At 44.0% G+C, this 22,293-nt stretch overlaps 1 protein-coding gene across 6 annotated transcripts in view; it reads right to left on the bottom strand.

Moving 5' to 3' along the window:
• ARK2N (arkadia (RNF111) N-terminal like PKA signaling regulator 2N) overlaps positions 1 to 16,103 on the bottom strand; it is an 84,861-nt gene extending 68,758 nt beyond the window's left edge. For 2 of the 6 annotated variants that reach the window (XM_086682885.1, XM_086682884.1), the window contains exon 1: positions 15,800 to 16,103. The gene's annotated coding sequence lies outside the window, so the exon portion shown is untranslated. The remainder of the gene's footprint in view (positions 1 to 15,799) is intronic. The other 4 variants (XM_086682883.1, XM_025931334.2, XM_086682886.1 and 1 more) reach the window with 4 other exon arrangements.
• Between the last annotated feature and the right edge of the window lie 6,190 nt (positions 16,104 to 22,293).

The raw sequence follows: 22,293 nt of genomic DNA, 5'->3' as shown, positions 1-22,293 counted from the left end.
GCCATCTTTTGAAAAGCTAATAATAAAACTCTTACAGGGGGAAACCACCGGGGGGGGGGGGGGGGAGATAAATATTTGCCATAGATGACAGTAATAAAGTCAAGAAAAAGAATGCTTTCAATATTGTGTTTTCAGTCAAAAATGCTACAGGCTAGCTGCAAAAATTGGAAACGACCAAGACATCCTTCAGCAGGTGACCAAGTAAACTATGGTACATCCCAACAATGGAATATTATTCGGTACTAAAAAGAAATGGGCTATTAAGCCATGAAAAGACCTGAAGAAAACTTAAATGTATGTGACCAAGTAAAAGAAGCCAATCTGAAAAGGCTATATACTCTATAATTCAAACTATATGGCATTCTAGAAAAGGCAAAACTATACAGACAGTAAAAAGATCAGTGGTTGCCAGAGGCTCAGAGGAAGGAACGATGAACAGGTGGACCACAGAGGATGTTTAGGGCAGTGAAAACTACTCTGTGTGATACTACAATGGTGGATACACATTATGTGTCCAAAACCAGAAATTATACAACACCAAGAGTTAGCTCTAATGTTAACTATGGACTCTGGGTGATGATGTGTCAATGGAGGTCCCTCAGTTGTTAGAAATGTACCACCCTGATTAAGGATATTGATAACGGGGCAGACCAAGCATGTATGGGACCAAGGGGTACATGGAAAACTCTGTACTTTCCATTCAATTTTGCTGTGAACCTTAAACTACTTAAAAAAAAAAAAGTCTATTAAAATAAATTGCCAAAAAAAAAAAAAAATTCATGGTTGCCAAAGAGGAATGGAGAAGGGGAAGGAATAGTAAGTGAAGCAAAGGAAATCTTTAGGGCGGTGAAACTATTCTGCTGGATACCACAATGACCAACAGGCATTAGGCATCTGTCAAAATCCACAGAACTGTTATTCTGTGTTATGGTATCTGTTTTTCAACACAAAAAGTGGGGCCTAACTAATGTAAACATGGACTTTAGTAATGTATCAATATTAGCTCATCAATTGTAACAAATGTACCAAACTAGGGGCGCCTGGGTGGCTCAGTCGGTTGAGCCTCCGACTTCAGCTCAGGTCACGATCTCACGATCCGTGAGAGTTTGAGCCCTGCGTCGGGCTCTGGGCTGATGGCTGAGAGCCTGGAGCCTGCTTCTGATTCTGTGTCTCCCTCTCTCTCTGTCCCTCCCCCATTCATGCTCTGTCTCTGTCTCAAAAATAAATAAAAACGTTAAAAAAAAAAAAATTCAAATGTACCAAACTAATGCAAGATGTTATTCAAAGGGAAACTGAAGAGGGGGTATGCAGGAATTCTGCACTTTCTGCTCAATTTTTTAGCAAATCTAAAACTACTCTGAAATATAAATTCTATTAATTTTTTCTAAATGCTGAGGAAACTTAGCTTGGAGCTGTTGGAAAACCAATTTTGCCCTCATAAAAGAAAAGTCTGGCTAAAAATGAAGCCCACAAAGAAAAGCAGTAGAAAGCCAGTATACAAAGAGAAAAATAGTGCCAAGATGATATCAAATGAGTTTCTAGCCCCAAATAGGCTAGAGGCCAGTTGTACCTTGGATTTATCAAAGTTAAATGAACCTACCAGATCTCATTTTTGCTTCTAAAAATGCATGTGGTGCTACAGTACACATATGGTACAGTCATCTGTGTAAACATTATTGCAGGAGCTAGGGGTCACTGTATACAGAAAACAGATCTACTTGCAGACTTCACTGAAAAGTCAACACGAGAGCAATCTGCATTACCCTGCATTACCCTGGCCCTTGTATCTTGGCGTCCTAGTGCCTCCAAGCACTGCTACTAGTGACTATAGTCAATTTCAGACACAGCATAAAATTCAACCATGTAATTAGCCAAGACCTCAATGTTTCAAAAAGGCTCAAGGAACATTTTAAAAAGAAATAATATGTAGGCAATTTCAACTGAAAAACCTACTAAAAGAGTGCTTCAGTCACTATTACTTTTAAAAAAGAAATTGATGAGGAATGCCTGAAGTGGCTCAGTCAGTTAAGCCTCCAAGTCTTCATTTAGGCTCAGGTCATGATCTCACAGTTTGTGGGATCAAGCCCTGCACTGGGCTCTGTGCTGACAGCTCAGAGCCTGCTTGGGATTCTCCCTTTCCCTCTCTCCCTGCCCCTCTCCCGTTGGTACACTTGCATGCTCTCTCTCTCAAAATAAACTTAAAGAAAAGAAGAAGAAACTGATCAATGTTTTATTGCTTATTTGTAGACCCTTTATAAAGCTGTAATTTAAAAAGATACAAAGAATGAGTGGTCTGCCCACACTGACAACTTCCTAAACAATTCCATTTAGGTTTCCAGAACATTTTAATTATTTTTATTAATTATTGCTCATAGTTAACCTGAAATGTATAATCCTCATTTCTAAGAAAAGAATATGTAGGTCAATGGCCAAGATATATTTAGATAGAATCAGATAGATATATTTAGTAGAACAGTTTCTGAATTTCCAACCTGCTTCTTAACCTAAGACTAGACTGTGCTACCCAAGTAGCCTCCTTCAACCAAAATGAAAGTTCTGAACATCTGGATCTTTACAAAAGATAATTTAGGTAATATATTTTAAAAATAAGGCTTTCATACAGGCTCCTCAAAATAAGTTTTCCTAATGTATTTGAGGTTTAATATTTAAAATTTGGGGTTTCCCCACAAATATACAAGAACATATCTCCTGAGTGAATAAAGGTATATCTACGTTGTACACTGAAGAAGGTAAACAAGACTTCTCCTTGCTTAGACTTACAGTTTCTTTTACATACATTTCCTTACAATTAAAATAAAACTTTTTAGGCCTACGAGGCATGTACTGCTTTAGTCTCACTTCAGCATCATTTTGTTTCATTAGGATCCAGATTTTTCAACATGTAAATAAGATCTTTTCTGATTCAAGAGGTTCTGCATTTGCTGTTCCCACTACCAGGAAAGCACGTTCCTTCACTCTTTTGAAGGCAGGATAGCTCCTGTATTTCAGGTCTCAATTCAAACTCACCTAAAAAAAGGCCTTCCATAAATATACTAAACACCTCTCACCCATACCCCATTATTCTCCATTTTTTAAAAGGGATCTAAAGTTACCTTGCTCATTTGTGTATTTATAGTTTATTTTCTGTCTGTTTCACAGAATACAAGAGGGCACAAGACTTGTCTCACTGTAGCATCTAAAAAAACACCCAACAGAGCAAACATTTAATATCTGTTGAACAACATATATTCAGTATTTATTAAGTAAAAGATATTTTGCTAGGGCCTGTAGATATAATGTTTAAAAAACAAGTTTCATTAAAATAAAATCTTGAGGACATTTTGCTTTTTCAAAAACTGACCATTTTAAAATCCTTTATTTTTAATAATTTCCCAACCACTTAAAAATTTTAAGGACAGAGGCACCTGGGTGGCTCAGTTACTTAAATGTCTGACTCTTGATTTCAGCTCAGAGTCAAGCTGGGTTCTGCACTGACAAAGCAGAGCCTGTTTGGGATTCTGTCTCCCTCTCTGCTCTCCCTCCCCCTGCTCACACGCACTCTCTCAAAAATAAACATTTAAAAATATGGGGCGCCTGGGTGGCGCAGTCGGTTGAGCGTCCGACTTCAGCCAGGTCACGATCTCATGGTCCGTGAGTTCGAGCCCCGCGTCGGGCTCTGGGCTGATGGCTCAGAGCCTGGAGCCTGTTTCCGATTCTGTGTCTCCCTCTCTCTCTGCCCCTCGCCCGTTCATGCTCTGTCTCTCTCTGTCCCAAAAATAAATAAACGTTGAAAAAAAAAAAATTTTTTTTAAATAAAAATAAATAAATAGGGGGCGCCCAGGTGGCCCAGTCGATTAAGCGTCCGACTTCAGCTCAGGGCATGAACTCACGGTTGGTGAGTTGGAGCCCCGCATCAGGCTCTGTGCTGAGAGCTCGGAGCCTGGAGCCTGCTTCGGATTCTATGTCTCCCTCTCTCTCTGCCCCTCCCCTGCTCGTGCTCTGTCTATGTCTCTCAAAAATAAATAAATGTTAAAAACAAATTTTTTTACATAAATAAATACAGGCGCATGGGTAGCTCAGTCGGTTAAGCCGCTCACTTCAGCTCAGGTCACAATCTCCAGCCCCTGTCGGGCTCAGTGCTGACAACTCGGGCCTGGAACCTGCTTCAGATTCTGTGTCTCCCTCTCTCTCTGCCCCTCCCCCACAAGTGCTCTGTCTCTTTGCCTCTCTCTCTCTCTCTCAAAAATAAACATTTTAAAAAATGTTTTCAATAAATGAATGAATAAATAAATATTTTAAGGACAAACTCTGCTACAAGTGTAGTTGCCCTTTAGCACTGGCTTTATCTACAAATGCATCATAGCTTAGCACATGCCTTTCAGATATGCGTAATAATGATACAAGACTTAAGAAACTAATTATTTTTTCAAAATTGCAGCCACAGGAAAAGCAAATGGCATGACATTTTTCCTTCCTTATATCTATGGCTCAACTAATACAAACTATCAATGTTTAAATAAATACTAAACCACTTCATAATTTGGTTTTGCCACAATTATACAAGAATACATCTTTTGTGGGCACCCAGCTGGCTCAGTCAGAAGAGCATGTGACTCTTAATCTTAGGGTCATGGGTTCAAGCCCCACTTTGGATGTAGAGATTGCTAGATACGTATACATGTATATGTATGTCTATGGGGTGCATGGGTGGCTCAGTCAGCTAAGCGTCCAGCTCTTGGTTTCAGCTCAGATCATGATCTCATAGTTCGTGGGTTTGAGCCCCACATCCGGCTGGGTGCTGGCAGTCGCAGAGCCTGATTGGGATTCTCTGTCTCCCTCTCTCTCTGTCCCTTCCCTGCTGGCTCTCTCTCTCTCAAAATAAATATTTTTTAAAGTAAGTAAATTTTAACCAAAAAAAATCTTATTTCATGTAAATCAAAGTATATCTACCTTTTACATTTAAAAGGTAAACAAGGCTACTCCTTTGATAACTTTCCCTAAAAACAAATATCCATTGTTTTTACTTTGTAGAAACCCCCAAACCACCATTTCTTTAGTATATTTATATTTGAAAAAAAAAATAGATATACTTTTCTACACCGCACTTACTTAAAATTATGCCCACGGCATACCAATTAACCAATAAAAGTAAAAACTATGACATATTAATAGGGAAGGAGTTTATTAAGCAAGGGAATTGCAGTCTAAATAGCTTCACAGCAGGGGCGCCTGGATGGCTCAGTCGGTGAAGCATGCAACTCTTGATCTCAGGGTTGTGAGTTCGAGCCCCATGTTGGGTGCAGAGATTACTTAAAAAGAATAAAATCTTTAAATTTTCTTAATGTTTATTTATTTTGACACAGAGAGAGAGAGAGAGAGAGAGACAAACAGACAGAGCATGAGAGGGGGAGGGGCAAAGAGAGAGGGAGACACGGAATCCGAAGCAGGCTCCAGGCTCTGAGCTGTCACACAAAGCCCAACACAGGGCTCAAACTCACAGACTGCGAGATCATGACCTGAGCCGAAGTCGGATGCTCAACCGACTGAGCCACCCAGGCGCCACAAGAATAAAATCTTAAAAAATGAATAGTCTCACAGCAGTCTAAACAAATATTTTAAAGTTATTTTTTTAATAGGCTTGCCTTCAAAATTCAAAAATTGTGGGGTTTCTTTACAGTTTAAATATTCAACTGTGTTTATTACTGAAACTATGATTCAAAAATGATGCACTTTCCTAGCACTGAAAATCAAAGCAACTAGACTACTTCTACACTGTTGTAAAAATACTTCTTACATTAATGGAACTTTAAAAAAAATCATGAGACTACCACCAACGAGAGAAGTTTCTGCCTCCAAGACAGTTATGATATAAAATAGATTATAGTTTGTATCTACTGCTCTTTTTTTAAGTAAGAATAGCTTTCCTAATAATTGGGACCAAAGTTAAAAAAAAAAAAAATCCATTACAATCAGTTGTGAGTCTTTCAAACCATTTTCTAAGCTCTTTGTCAAACTCTGACTACCCTGCACCTAAAAACTTTTAAAAAACAAAAAAAACAGAGCCCAAGTTAAGGTGTTTTGAAGTTTTGCTTTTTTTTTAATTAAAAAAATTTTTTTTTTTTTAATGTTGGTTCCTTTTGAGAGAGAGAGAGCATGAGCGGGATAGGATCAGAGAGAGAGGGAGACACAGAATCTGAATGAAACAGGCTCCAGGCTCTGAGCTGTGAGTACAGAGCCTGACATGGGGCTCGAACCCATGCAAGATCATGACTTAAGCCATAGTCAGACACTTAACCAATTGAGCCACCCAGGTGCCCCTTTAATTTTTTTCTTCTAACGTTTATTTGTTTTTGAGAGACAGAGAGAGACAGAGCCTGAGTGGGTAAAGGACAGAGAGAGAGGGAGATACAGCATCTGAATGAAGCAGGCTCCAGGCTCTGAGCTGACAGCACAGAGCCCAACGCGGGGCTCAGAACTTGTGAACTGTGAGATCACAACCCAAGCCAAAGTGGAACACCTAACCAACTGAGCCACCCAGGCGCCCTAATACATAATATTTAATAAATATTTGTTAAATTGATGAACTGAAGAATCATTTTAAAAAATCACCATGACTAATAATGAAACACCTTAACAGTACTATCAACTTGGATATAAAAATAAATCAAAAAGAAGCCCCCTCTTCCTAGATGTTCAGTTCTAGGAAGAGATTCCATTATGTCCCTAATGGTGGTGTTGCCAAATCCTTTGAAGTAGAAAAATTAACCTTGTTTCTAATTTTTATATATAAACACTAACTTACTTTAATGACAATAGTACCCTTATCTTAAGTAAGCACTAATATCTCAAAACAAATACTGCTTTTCAAGATTTCTTTTGATTATTTGTTGCATTTAGGATTAGTTTTCTACTCAGAAGTTGTAGCATGGATAAAATGGGCAATGCAGTAATCAAAGATCAGGATTGAAATAAAAACTCCTACAAAACTATAATATAGTTGAAATAGCCCTCTTCTCCACAGCAATCCATCCCTTCCCTTCCCTCAGCTCTCAAACGGAAGAGGTCGAAGAGGCTATAAACAAGGTACAGTACAAAAGGTTAGAACTGGGAATGATGAAGGGCATTCAGAGTGAGGAGTTATGAGTAATTAAGTAATGGAGTTCAGCAGTGATTATCAAGAGCTGCTAATACCACAGAGAACCAAACATTAAGTGCCTCCTAATGCAAGTACTCAACATCACCTATAAAATATTTTCCCCCCTCAAAGAAAAAGGAGAGACTATACATTATAGAAACTGAATCTGATCAAGCCTCTAAACCTAAAGCCAAATAACAAGAAACCAAAGGGACAGAGGAACACGTTTAATACCACCATCGGAATATAACTGGCAAATTCAAACTGGGAAAATTTTCTTCAACAAATAATTTGCCAGGGGAAAAAAACAAAGTGGGGGACCTTTAAATTACAAAACATTACAGACCTTATTTGACTCAATCTAAGTATAAAAATACATTTATGAGACAACAGAGCAATCTGAATACTAAATATTATATGATAGTAAAGAATTATTGCTAATTATTCTCAGTGTGGGAATAGTTGTTTGGGTTTTTTCCTTAAGAGTGAAGTTGATGGGGCACCTGGGTGGCTCAGTCGGTTGAGCGGCCGACTTCGGCTCAGGTCATGATCTCGCGGTCCGTGAGTTCGACACACTGTCAGCTGTGCTGACAGCTCAGAGCCTGGAGCCTGTTTCAGATTCTGTGTCTCCCTCTCTCTGACCCTCCCCCGTTCATGCTCTGTCTCTCTCTCAAAAATAAATAAACGTTAAAAAAATTTTTTTTTTTTTTAGGGGCGCCTGGGTGGCGCAGTCGGTTAAGCGTCCGACTTCAGCCAGGTCACGATCTCGCGGTCCGTGAGTTCGAGCCCCGCGTCGGGCTCTGGGCTGATGGCTCGGAGCCTGAAGCCTGTTTCCGATTCTGTGTCTCCCTCTCTCTCTGCCCCTCCCCTGTTCATGCTCTGTCTCTCTCTGTCCCAAAAATAAAAATAAAAAACGTTGAAAAAAAAAATTAAAAAAAAAATTTTTTTTTTAAATAAAAATCAAAAAAAAAGTGAAGTTGACTAAGAAACTGCAGTGCTAAAAGATTGGAGTACTGAAAAGGAATGTTAAAAATGAATGCAGTTGAATGGATTTGGCCTATCCAAACTGAAATATAAATTGAGAGATTGCAACCACGGGAAGAGAGCAACTTTGCTTGCTTGCCAGCCAACCTTTTCTCCACTGATATAAGCTCTATAAATAGGCCAAGAGTGATAATGGCTGCTCAAATCACTTCATGTTACAGATACTACCACTACTGACATGCATCTGGCCCAGCCCCAGGCTGTGAATAAACCAGCATCGAGAGCCAAGGAAGTTACCAAATGCAGAGAATGCACCATGGCTAATGAGAGACCCTCTACTCAAAAGCAACATTGTGTAAATTAAGGATAAAGAACAGGTTCTAGATTTTCTCCAAGATTTCTGCTCTGGCCATTTCTATCTCCCTCAGAATACAGAACACATAAAGATGGGTCACCACATGGTGGGATCTGAGGTCCCCAAGATAAATGATACCAAAAACTTACCAGAGCAAATCATTTAGGGGACTGCAATGGAGTAAAATAATAGGAAACCCTTGATGATAAAGTGTTGATGTAAGAATAAACTATGCTTCTATGTTAGATTAAAACGAAGGCAGCCAGGGGTGCCGGAGTGGCTCAGTTGGTTAAGCATCTGACTCTTGGTCTTGGCTTGGGTCATGATCTCACAGTGGTGGGTTTGAGCCAGCGCCCCCCCCCCCCACCCCCCACGGGGTCCAGCTCTGCCCTGACAGCACAGAGTCTGCTTGGGATTCTGTCTCCCTCTCTCTCTGCCTCTCTCTCCCCTACTTGCTCTCTATCTCTCTCTCAAAGATAAATAAAAATAAACTTAAAAATTTTTTTAAACTAAGGCAGACAGGATACTGCTTAAAATCTTAACCACATGAGGTTTTTGTTCTTAACACAGAAAGGAAAACAGTTCTGTTTTCCCAGAGTTTTAGTCCACACCCAACTTCCCTATCCCCAACAATACCTTTCTCTAATTATAAGGCATCTAACAAAATGCTGACTCAGAACATCATAAAAGTTATTTTTTTTAACCAGACAACTCAATAAAAAATAACTTCTAAACACTTTGGTCCATATCTTGTTTCCCTAATGTTTGCCATGCTAATGAAAACTTAAATTTTTTAATTTTTTTTTTAGCTTATTTATTTTGAGAGAGAGAGAGGGGGTACAACAAGCAGGGAAGGGCTAGAGAGGGAGAGAGAGAATCCCAAGCAGGCTCTGCACTGACAGTGCAGAGCCCGATGTGGGGCTCAAACTCAGGAACCATGAGATGGTGACCTGAGCCAAAACCAAGTGTCGGATGCTTAACCGACTGAGCCCCCAGGTGCCCCGAAAACTTAATATTCTAAATTACTTAAGCACAACCCTAATTTATCCACATTCTTGGATATGACTACTATAAGTTTCAACAGATTTAATTTTGGTAATCTTTGAACAAATGACCAGAACTTACTAATACTTGGACTTGAAATCCAGGCAGAGGAAAAAGTATTTTGTAAACAAACTGGCAGTACAAAAAAGAACACTCAAGTCCGCATTTTCTTCTACACTTAGAGACCCATTTAAGAAAAATGTCATTTAAAAACAAAAACAAAAGAGGGGCGCCTAGGTGGCTCAGGGGGTTGACCATCAGACTCTTGGTTTTGGCTCAGGTCATGATCTCATAGTTTGAATTGGAGCCCGCAACGGGCTCCACGCTGGCAGTGCAGAGCCTGCTTGGGATTCACTCTACTCCCTCTGCCCCTTCCCCACCTGTGCACACTCTCTCTCAGACAAATAAACTTTAAAAAATAAATCAGTAAAACAAATTGATTTTATAAAGGAAAAGACTAATTCCACACTATAATTATTTTGTTTTACAGTACCGTTTTCTCCTATAGCCCACTATTCTTCACATTAAAAAAAACTTTTTTTTAATGTTTGTTTCTTTTTAAGAGAAAGACAACACAAGCAGGGGACAGACAGAGAGGGAAACACAGAATCTGAAGCAGGTTCCAGGCTCTGAGCTGTCAGCACAGAGCCCAACACGGGGCTTGAACCATGAGATCATGACCTGAGCCGAAGTAGGATGCTCAGCCAACTGAGCCACCCAGGCATCCCAAAACTTTACTGTTTTTTTTTTAAATGTTTTTATTCAATTTTTGACAGAGAAAAAAGTGGATGAGAGGCAAAGAGAGAGGGAGACAGAGGATCCAAAGCGGGCTCTGTGCTGACAGCAGAGAGCCTAATGCAGATCCCACGAACCTCAAAATCATGACCTGAGCTGAAGTCAGATGTTTAACCGACTAAGCCACCAGGCACCCAACTTTTCTTCACATTTTAGAGCAGGAAAGAAACTCAGAAGTCATCTGGTTCACTAGATTTGAGTACCTTAGGCAGAAATGGTTTCTTTCATCTTTCCACCCATTCCCACCTGTCACCTACTCAGTAAATGGGATTTTAATTTAATCAGGTATAAACAACCCCACAGACACATACACGTAAGTCAATTCTGTGGTTGGTTTCTACTTTTAATTAATCTTCAGTTAACTAGAAAATACTTATCTAGGTAGTTTTTAAATTGAATAAATTCAAACTAGTAAGTTAGGGTTTATACCATGTATCTTTTTGCTATTAAATTACAGAGGCTGAAATCCTTGTTTTGAATAGGGACATGAAAGAGAACAAAATCAAAACTGACAATGAGCGCCATAAAGCCACAAAACCTAAAAAAGACACTCATCAAATGTGAGTCACACTGGTTATTTTATGGTATTTTTAAACCACGTCTACTATTATCATCTGCTAACATTATGAAAAATATGTATAATATATATAACACACATTTCCTCCCTTAGTTCAGAAATATAGAAGGAATATGAAATACTTCTTAGTTTCACCCTGCTCCTTCCTTTCACCACAAGGACCTGTAGGCTGAGTGTGAAAACTGACTGAACATCAATCCCACTTGTGCTGAGAAGCTGCCCACGCAGAAGCAGAAAACTGTTTATTTCCCCTAAGTTCAACATGAGCCCTGAAAGAGTAAGGAATATAGGTACAATTAAAGATAAATGCTAAAAGATTTAGAAAAGTTTCAAAACAACAGTCAAATTTAAATTTAAGACTAGAATTTAAAAACTAAAGAAAAATAACTATCAAATTACTTCAGTCTGACAAATAACAATCAACCCAAAATAAAGAAAACCAGAAACATTTCTACTCATTGAACGTAAGGATGAAGAAAATCTTTTAAAAGGAATGCCTATTGCATCCTTCATATTCCACCTGAACCTTTTTTCCTAAAAGAAGAAAATAATTTATTAGCAGACTAAGGTACCTTCACAACATAACCCTCTGTAAATTGAAGGCACTGGTCACACTTAACCAGTCAAGATTATTGATACTCATGACTTTTGCATAGGCTGTTACCTAGCCTAGAATGCCCACCTGGAAACCCATCCCAACTCCGGTTTAAATAAAATTTTTTAATGTTTGTTTTATTTTTGAGGGGCAGTGGGGGTGGGGGGGGAGAAGGGAGGAAGAGAAGGGGGAAAGGGGTAGAGAGAAGACAGAAACACAGAATCCAAAGCAGGCTCCAGACTCAGTTGTCAGCACAGAGCCTGATGCAGGGCTCAAACCCATGAGTTGTGAGATCATCACCTGAGCCAAAGTCAGACCTACTGAGCCACCCAGGTGCCCCACAAATGCCGGTTTAAATGGTTAAGTTCCTTTAGCATCAGGACCTGGTCAATCCTATTCACCAAGCATAGCTCTAGCAACTAGAGCACTACTGGCACAAAGTAATCAATAAATAAGTGTCCTGTTTGTCCTGTTTTCTCAATAGCTCTTCCCCCTTTCTACAGTCAGCTTTTTACTCATTTATTACTGTCTATTTCATTTTTACCACAGCTATCCAAGAAAATTTATTTGACCCCAGATTCTTTCTTAAAATAATACAGAATACCAAAATCAGTAGGGTTCAAAAGAAAACACATTAATGGCACGTTTTTAGGAACGACTGGTTGATTCAATCACTACAGCATATGACTCCTGATCTTGGGGTCATGAGTTCAAGCCCCACGTTTGGTGCAGTTTACTTAAAAAAAAAAAGTAAAAATTTAAAAAGTAGCATTTTTAAAAATATTTATTTTTGAGAGAAAAACAGACACAGAGCACACAAGCGGAGGAAGGGCAGAAAGAGAGGGCAAGACAAAGAACCTGAAGCAGGCTCCAGGCCGTCAGCACAGAAACTTATGTGAAGACAAACCCACGAGCCGTGAGATCATACTCTTACCAAAGTCAGATGATCAACTGAGTGAGCCACCCAGGCACCCCAAAAGTAGCATGTTTATTTTACAGGTTCTCTCAAGTACTGTCAATTACAAGCATGTAAACATGAACATACACGTGTTTTCACATCCCTAGTTACATGCAGGAAAATCAGAAAGGTCTAAGATGGTTTGTCAAAATTACAAACGTAGGGTCTGGGTGTCTAGTACATACCAGTTCCAAACTTTAAAAAGAAACAAAACAAAACAAAAAACATTCTAATTGCCCATACATCAAATTTATTCATGCACATGTCAGAACAAAACTGTAAAACTGAATATCCCAGCAAAACAATTCTTTGAATGAGTTTACAAGTTACATAAAAGTTACTAGTCATATAGTAAGGAGCCTTAAAGTACCAATGTCACTATCAAATAAAATCTTTGAAGGACATACAGTGAACACTCAGTTCCAACAGAATCTAAAGCTGAATTTATCCTTAACATACAGATCTGGGATTAATCATGAAAAGTATAAAACAAAGAGCCTTATGGCACTCATTCATAAATGCATTTAAGAGTAATATACACTAGGGGCGCCTGGGTGGCGCAGTCGGTTAAGCGTCCGACTTCAGCCAGGTCACGATCTCGCGGTCCGTGAGTTCGAGCCCCGCGTCAGGCTCTGGGCTGATGGCTCAGAGCCTGGAGCCTGTTTCCGATTCTGTGTCTCCCTCTCTCTCTGCCCTTCCCTTTTCATGCTCTGTCTCTCTCTGTCCCAAAAATAAATAAACGTTGAAAAAAAAAATTTAAAAAAAAAGAGTAATATACACTAAATTAGTGAGGAATTTAACAACTACACTGTGAACGTAATATGAAGCTAGCAATGGGGAAAGTTTCCAGCTCCAAAATCCAGGCCACTCATTTTCCACAAAAAAATGTCAGAAAAAATTGTTTCATTAAGAAACCATTTAGCTGATGCTTCAGGTATAATTACCTTGCAGCTTCTCTCTGCTTTTCATGTTGTCTACACCTGTATTGAAGTTTACATCTACATGTTAACATTATGAAAAAATATATGGCGTGAAGTTTCAAAAGTATGGGGCGCCTGGGTGGCTCAGCCAGTTGAGCATCCAACTTCGACTCAGGTCATGATCTCACCGCTCATGAGTTCCAGCCCTGCATTGGCTCTGTGCTAACAGCTGAGAGCCTGGAGCCTGCTTCAGATTCTGTCTCTCTCTCTGTCCCTTCCCTGCTCATACTCTGTCTGTGTCTCTCTCTTTCAAAAATAAACAAACATTAAAAAAAAAAAAAAGTACAGTCATACTGAAAAGCGTTCTGATTTAAAAATGGCTAAAGGGGTGCCTGGGTGGCTCAGCTAGTTAAGCATTCGACTTCGGCTCAGGTCATGATCTAACAATTCACAAGTTTGAGCCCAGCATTAGGCTCTGTGCTGACAGCTCAGAGCCTTGCTTCAGATTCTGTGTCTCCCTCTCTCTCTGCCCCTTCCCCCCACTTGTGCTCTTGTGCATGCTATGTCTCTGTCTCTCTCCCAAAAATAAATAAAAACATTTTAAAAATTTAACAAAAAATGGCTAAAAATATTATTTCTCAATGGAACTGCGTGAAATTTCATTGAGATCCTTTTCAAAGTAGCATAGGTCACTGCAGTAAATTCCATTTTAGTTTCCTGAACTAACTTCTATTAAAAATTTAACTCAGTTTTATATTTACTAAGCACCTACTGTGCATAAAGCACTAAATGAGGCATCATATTTGCCAGATTAGACAACTAAAATATTACACTTCGTAATTAGACAACCAAAATATCACACTTCCTACTAACAAACGGTTAGCGTTATGACTCCTCAGGACATCAGGTAATAACTATCAATTGTAGGCCTCTAAAAATGCTTGTTAAACCAAAAGGCAATGCTCTTGCTGGAGGAATCCAGATTGCCTAGATCAGCAAAACTACATTAGAAAGTTAATAGCCTCCATCCTTAAAATATCCCTGGAGAAGAAAGGGAGTGATTCAAACTGTTAGCATGTGCCCAACTACACTACACAATAATAGGCTAGGCAAAACTGCCAGATGTATTTGTAATTAAGAGGTCCAACCTTGACAAAGCATCACCAGTGGGATTTTCATCCTACTGGCTGGAAGGATTCAGAAAGCAAAAGCTCAGTCAAGAAGTGAAAAGCACATCTAAGCATAAACTGCTCGGGCGGTTCAAGCTAGAACAAGTACCCACAGACGTTCATTCCTTCAACCTGAGAGACTCTATTCTGACACAGCAGAGAGGACGATTTAAATGGGAAAATAAGGAGCACCTGCGTGGCTCAGTCCCTTAAGCGTGGGCTCTTGATTTTCGCTCAGGTCATGATCTCAAGCCCTCCATGGGGCTCTGCGCTGACAGCGGGAAGCCTACTTGGGATCCTCTCTCCCCTTCTCTCTCTCTCAGAATAAGTAAAATAAAATTAAAGGAAAGTAAATTAATGAAAGAATGCATAGCCTGCTGTTCTCGTGGGGGCTGCTGCCCCAACAATAAACTGAGGTCGGTGCTATAAGAAATTAATTACAAAGTAGGAAGCGCTACTGCGGAGAAGTGAAAATTCTCTGGGAAGAGCCAGAGAAGACAATGATCTTTGACTTGGGATCCGTCAGTTTAACATTTGCGCCGATTTTCCAAAGAAAGTTGACAAACTCTCCACCAGACGTCAATTCTGGAGGCTGACACATCCCTCCATCGACTGGAGGCGTCTGCCGACCCAAGGTAGTGGAAGCGCCGAGAGGCAGGCGGCGCCAGCCAAAGGAAGCTTTTTCTCCCTCTCCTAGGCCGCGGCAGCCGCGGCGCTGGGGCGGCTGCCTGGGCTCCCGGGAGCAGGGGCAGGTGTCGGCGCCAGATCCCCGCTCGCGGAGCTGGCAGAGTTGGCAGAGCTGCCGCCGCCGCTTCCCCGGCGGGCCGGGACGCACGAAAGTTGCGTGAAGACAACTCCAGGCCGAAAAGCGGCTCCCCCGAGCAGCCCGCGGGCTGCGGCATCTCCAGCCTCCTCTCAGCCCCCGGGGACAGGGACCCGCGGCCCGCGGAACAGGAGAGGGAGCTCCGCCCGCCAGCTGGGCGAAGCCGGGAGGACCCGAGGGTCACTGCCGGGCGGGCGAACAAGGCGTCGGGCGACTCCGCTCCTCTCGGGAGCCCCCACCCGGGCCGCGCCTCCCGCCAAGTCCGGGCGCGAACACTAGGCGCCCGCCGGCCGGGCCCTTCACGACCCCGGCGCCCGGGCGCCGCAGATCCCACACCCGCGGCCCGAACCCCTCCGACTCAACCCGACCCCTCCCCGGGACGCAGCCCGGTCCCACGGCTCGACCCGCAGCCGGGCCGCGGCCCTGCGCACCTTCCCGCCTCACCTGCGCTCCGCGGCAGCTCTGCACCTCCTCGCCCGCTCCGCGCGCCCCGTCGGGGCACGCACCGACCCCCCGGCCGGGACTCCCCCGGCCGCGGTGACTCGGGACGCGACGTCCACCGCCGCCTTCTCCTCCTCAGCACAAGCGCCGGCGGCGAGCAGAGGGTCGCAGTCAAAGCCCCGCCGAGGCTAAGGCGAATCTCGCCACCTCCACAGCCTCCACCACCAAGTCCCTTCACTCGTCCGCGCCGCCCGGAGAAAATGTCACCAGAGGCCGTTCCGCTCGGCGCCTCACTTCCGCCCGGAACCACAGAGGCCGCGCCGGTCGGCTAGAGCGGCCGCTGCGGCGGCGGCCTCCAGGGACTGGCTCGGGAAGCCGAGGGAAAGCCAGACAGCGCCATCTAGCGGACAGGAAAACGCAATCCTCCAGCGCAGAGCGCCCAGCGTGCGGAAACCAGCTTCCCCGGCTCCTTTCCCGCGCTCCATCCATCTGATGAGGCAGCTCCCTTCCGGAAATGTCCTTCCCAGAGGGTCGGAAATCAGCCAATGCAAGTCAAGGATAATGCCCTAAAAGAAGGACAGTGCTCCCTTTTCAGTGCACTTCTCACTATTCACCCCTTCTGAAGCCTTCCTTCAGGGAGCTCCTAGTGTCTGAATCCTTGAGTGACTCTTCACCGCTCCTTTCGTGGCAGCAAAGTTCCCTGGCCCCCACAAACTGATTTTCTCTAAGTTGGCTACAGCAATTTGAGAATCAAGGCGGGGGGGGGGGGGGGGGGGGGGGCGGACAGGAATGAAAAGGAAAGCCAGTAAGAGCAAATAAAAAGGGCCAGCCTGATGTCTGAGCCTGGACTCCCTTGCGTGCTTTTGGCTTCTGTAATCTTGCTTGCCTCTTCCTTCCTTGCCTGCTCCAGCCAGCAACCAGGAACCAGAAGCTTGACTGTACTAGTCCTGCCCAACCCAGAAGCACACATGTATAAAGGATCAATAAAACCCAAGCTGGGTGCTCAGCCTTTGGAGGTGATTCTGCTGGGCCAGCACTGGTGCAAAATAAAGTATTTTCTGATTTCTCGAGTGCATGTCGCTTGTGTCTTCCTGAACGCCTAGTATTTCCTGTAACATTTTCTCCCCACTTTTTTGCAGATGGTGACAGCTTGGCTGGTGAAAATTCGGCTGTGCTCTTCTCTTGCAGTAGCATCAACATCCCATTGGAGTTTTCTGGTCAGGAACCCTACAGGCCTGGCATATAGACCGCCACCTGCTGGTGAAACCGGATCAGCCAGGGAGACCCTGCTCTCCCCTATGGGCTGCAGACGCCCCAAATTCCACCTCTTCAGAGTCACTGCTCTCATTTGCACTTCAGCGTGGGAGGGGTGATGCATCTGTGCATTCTATGAGTTTTTGAGACCTTTTCTTGACGTCTGTGATTGAAAGAAATGTGCTATACGTGGAACCTGGAGGAAAGGTGAAGTGGGTGCTGGCTACCTAGCTGATATAGGGCTTAGAAGGAGAGAGAAGAGGTACTGAGAACAAACTTTATAACTCAAGATCTAGCCAAGGACTGGCACTCCCAAAGGCAGGGTTCTGAAAAATGAATAAGTAAGAGCTTAAGGAGAACATGTAAAAGGTCTTTACTTTTTCAGGAACCAAGCTGGAAGCTGGGGTGACCACTACCCAAGAGGAGATTATGAAAATCACAGCGCTAGCCCCACATTCCCCTTAACATCAGTGTCCCCATCAGATCAGGTGCTTCAGCTGCCCCAGTTCACTCATGTATGTTGACTGTGCACAAGCATGAGAATTTTCCATCCACGGCTAAATTGGATAATCATTTTATATTAATAAATTGATAATCATTTTATATTAATAGCTAACTTTTTTTTAATACCCGCTATGTGCCAGGCACTGTGCTGTGCAGTGTGTGTGTGTGTGTGTGTGTGTGTGTGTGTGTGTGCCGTGAGTTTAAATGGATTCAGTCATTTAATCCTCACAACAACCCTATGAGTTTGGTACTACTACCAACCCCAGGTGACAAAAAGAGAAAGTGAGGCACAGAATGGCAAGGTCACACATCAGTACTGGACTCCAACACAAACAATCCAAGTCCAGAGCTTGCTTTCTCAACCACTACCACCAGCTACCTCTTTGAGACTGAGAACATACTGTGTGCCAGATACACATCTTGTCTATGTATGATATTTCACTTATTCATGCATTCGTTTATTCATTGATTTCCCTGCCACCTTAGTCCCCAAAGAACTTGAGAAGTTGGGGGTAGTGATAAGAGCCCAAGCTCTTTCAGAAGAAGAGGAGAAAATTTAATTACCAAGATCACAGCTGTCAGTCTTGAAGTGAAAGTGTAAATGTGGACTAATACTGTCTAGTTTTTCTTTGACAATCTTTTTTTTTTTAATGTTTATTTACTTATTTTGAGAAATGGGGAAGGGGCATAGAGGGAGAGAGAAAGAATCCCACGCAGGCTCCATGTTGTCAGCACAGAGCTGACAATCCCATAAACCGTGAGATCATGACCTGAACTGGAAAATCAAGAGTCAGAGGCTTAACTGACTGAGCTACCTGGGCAGCACCATGGTTTTTCTTTGACATTCTTATCAGTGCTGTAGATACTGAAATGTCTCCCAGAATCTCATGTGCGTGCCATGCTCAGCTCTGCAAGCTCCTGAAATCCCATCTCCATAAAACCAGTCCAGTCCAGCCACCATCCATATCACTAGCAACTCTCTCCATCCCATTGTCTCTACAGAAATTTGTCAAGAAACCTCTGTTCACAGACCCTGTCCTACAAACACGTCCATCCCTTAGCCTACCTGCAATGTTATTACTGAATCATAGCAATGGTTCTCTCAACTTCTGTCGTAAGCCTTGGAGGCCAGGGCCAGGCTTGTCTGAATCACTCCTCAGCATTATTGTTGCACCTGATGCATCACCTGCGCTGGGGCTGGGCCTGCAGCAGGTTCCTGTTAGAAATGGCCTCGGGGCACCTGGGTGGCTCAGTTGGTTGAGTGTCTGACCTCAGCTCAGGTCATGATCTCATGGTTCGTCAGTTCAAGCCCGGCATTGGGCTCTGTGCTGACAGCTTGGAGCCTACTTCAGATTCCATGTCTCCCTCTCTCTCTGCCCCTCCAACGCTTGTACTCTGTCTCTCAAAAATGAATAAACATTAAAAAAAATTTTTTTAGGGGCGCCTGGGTGGCTCAGTCGGTTAAGCGTCTGATTTCAGCTCAGGTCATGATCTCGTGGTCAGTGAGTTCGAATCCTGCATTGGGCTCTGTGCTGCCAATTCAGAGCCTGGAGCCTGCTTCAGATTCTGTGTCTCCTTCTCTCTCTGCTCCTCCCCCGCTCATGCTCTGTCTGTCTCTGTCTCTCAAAAATGAATAAATGTTAAACAAATGGTGGCCTGAACAGTAGCATCAAAGTGTGGCTGGCCTTGCTTGGACTATAGTCTGTTCCCTCCCGACCAAGCACATTACTTCTGCTGTTTCCCCCTGCAAGGTGGATGTTATTATTAGAACCACTCTCTAGGGGCGCCTGGGTGGCGCAGTCGGTTAAGCGTCCGACTTCAGCCAGGTCACCATCTCGCGGTCCGTGAGTTCGAGCCCCGCGTCGGGCTCTGGGCTGATGGCTCGGAGCCTGGAGCCTGGAGCCTGTTTCCGAATCTGTGTCTCCCTCTCTCTCTGCCCCTCCCCTGTTCATGCTCTGTCTCTCTCTGTCCCAAAAATAAATAAAAAACGTTGAAAAAAAAAATATTTAAAAAAAAAATAAAAAAAAGAACCACTCTCTAGATGATGAAAATGGGAGATCTGAGAGACAGAGCTCTCATCTCTGGTGTCTGGGCTGCCCCTACTCTTCTCAGATTGCTAAGAGCTGGGCTACCTGCCTCCCAGTGTAACCACCCACCCATCTGCCCTCCACCCCCAGCATAACCAGCATTCACTCCAATCTCCCAGCACCTGCTATACAGGGAAGTGCTGCACCTCTGCACTTGGTGGCCACATAACCTAAAACAAGCCGCCACTTCCAGAGTTAACACTACTTGCTTTGCCTTGGAGCATTATTTCACAGAATTAAATTACGTCCTCCACGTGGAAGGCCATCTAGAACATTCTAAGGATTCCAAGTGGCAAAGGTCACATGGTCATCAGCACCAGGGGCTCTGGAGTCTGGCAGGTCTGAATTTGGATACAGGTCTGCCTCCCTCTAGCTGTGACCTCTGGGCAGTTGAGCAATCCTGTCAAGCATAAACATCCTCACCTGTTCAACACGGAGGACTCCTGATACTACGTTGTAGGCTCTCCTGGGGGTTAAGTGAAGTGACTGGTGTGTGTAAAGTTATCAGCATAATTCATGGCTCAGAGAGAACACTCCGTAAAGGGGGTCCTTGTTCTGATGGCAACAGTCCAGGCCAGCACCTCACTGGTTAGTACAGGCACAGACTCGCACTGCTTTACAATGATGTTGCCACCTCAACCGCCAAGTCCGCATGGAACCAGAATGGAACAGGGCAGAAGATGTCATGCAAGTGGAGCCATCTGCAGCTAAGAGTGGCTGGGAGGGGACACCTCCTTCAGCTCCCTTGTTCGCTGGGGTGGCTGAGCGAGGCTCCTCTGTCTCGGGCTCCCCGTCCCTCTTTCCAATCAGGTGACCCCCTTGATATCCCTTCTATATGGAAAATCTGTAACTTAAATTGTTGTAAACGTTTATTCATTTTTTGAGACCGAGACAGAGAGAGAGAGAAACAGAGCACAAGTGGGGGAGGGGCAGAGAGAGAGGGAGACACAGAATCCGAAGCAGGCTCCAGGCTCCAAGCTGTCAGCACAGAGCCCGACGTGGGGCTCGAACCCACAGACCATGAGATCATGACCTGAGCTGAAGTCGAATGCTTAACCGACTGAGCCACCCAGGCGCCCCAAGAAAGTCTATAACTTGTATTAAAACATGAAAATAAATGCAAAAGATAGTTTAAATTTTTTCAACAAATGTGTGTTGCCCTCTCATTTTTTTCCTGTAAGGACTAGCTCTGAATGACACAGCACCCGACCTTGCGGGGCCTCCAGGCTGGAAGCTGCAATCTTCTACTCCACTGCCCATCACAGGAGCAGCTTGTTCCCTCTGTAACATCTGCCCTCCCAGGTGCCTGTGGTGCATGCTCCTCTTCCTCACCCATCTGAGTCACCGGAGACCACGGGGCCCTGCTCTGGGAGAGACACTCGTTCGTGGGTGTGAATGGAGGAAGTCCATCTGAGGATCTGCCTAGGGAGATACAGAAACCGGAAAGGATGTCAAGACAAGGAAGTGGTGCGAGAGGCTGGGAGGAGGCAGGCAACGAGTCGAGGGCAACGAGAGATGCCTGAGGGAACCTGGAGCCCGCCCCACCTCTGTTACAAAGGAGGAGAGTCAGCGCCAAGGGCAAAGCCCATTGCCTCTCTTTCTCCAAGCCCCCTTGGGTGTCCAGCACAGAGCCTGGCAGACAGGACAATCCAATAAATATATGTGACGGGAGAAAAGAGTATGCAGAGAAGCTGACCTTGGGGAAAAAGGCGCAAGAGGTGAAAAAGTCCCTGGGATGTTTGGAGGACAACAACCCCAGGGCCAGACTGCCTGTGGCTGCACAGCAGAGGGGCGAGGAGAGGGAAGGCCTGAAGGGAGGTAGGGGGCTGGATGTGAGCTTAAGGAGTCTGGGCCTGCTGGGCTGAGTTCCTTAAGCGCCAGTAGGAGAGCAGGATGTGACATCTCCACCTCTACTGAGTGTTATGAGCAGGACCACAGACAGCAGATCCTCTCTGCCCACAAACAACCTGGCAAGGCATTGACCCCACGCTGATCACACTGGGGGGCAGGTAGAGCTCTGGGATGGGAGAGACTAAATCTGGTTACTGTCGAAGGAGAGGGGAGGAAAGCATTAGGAAAGAAGGGAAGGGCCTGAAGCCCTAGGGACCTTCCTTGGGCAGGCGGGGGAGGGGCGTGCAGATAAGGGAGTTCCAAAGATACACCGTGATTTGAAAAAAAAAAAACTCAAGGACTTCCGAGCAACTGAAACACCAGCCTTATGGAGAAGGTCCCCTGTCCCCCACCTTCCCCTCTCCAGCTCTGAAAACTATGGTATTTAAGTAAGAGCAACATCAGGGGATCTGTGGCCTAATTAAAACTATAAGGTCTTTGTCCTCAGTTCCTGGCACCGAGCTCCTAAAAGCCTTGGAATTTCCTAAGTGCTAAGAGTGCCTTTTGTCATTCTTAAGAAAGCCCTTTCAGACACTTCAGAGTTTGTGTTAATGAGGGGAGTCTTGGTGGGCCCGCAGGTAGCTTCAGATTGGGGGCTGGTTGCCAGAGGGACAGACCTCTGGAGGAGAAGGTTAGAATTTTCAGCCCCACCCCCATCCCAGGAAGGGGAGAAAGGCTGGAGATTGAGTTCAGTCATGAACGGCCACTCATTTAATTAGTTGTACCTACATCCAGAAACTTCAATAAAAACCCCTAAACAAC

The sequence above is a fragment of the Puma concolor genome, chromosome D3 (assembly GCF_028749965.1).
Source record: "Puma concolor isolate L17-30 chromosome D3, mPumCon1.1.hap2, whole genome shotgun sequence".
Classification (NCBI taxonomy): Eukaryota; Metazoa; Chordata; class Mammalia; order Carnivora; family Felidae; genus Puma; species Puma concolor.
Note: the sequence above shows the minus strand (reverse complement) of the source record. Positions and strands in the feature narration are given on the sequence as shown.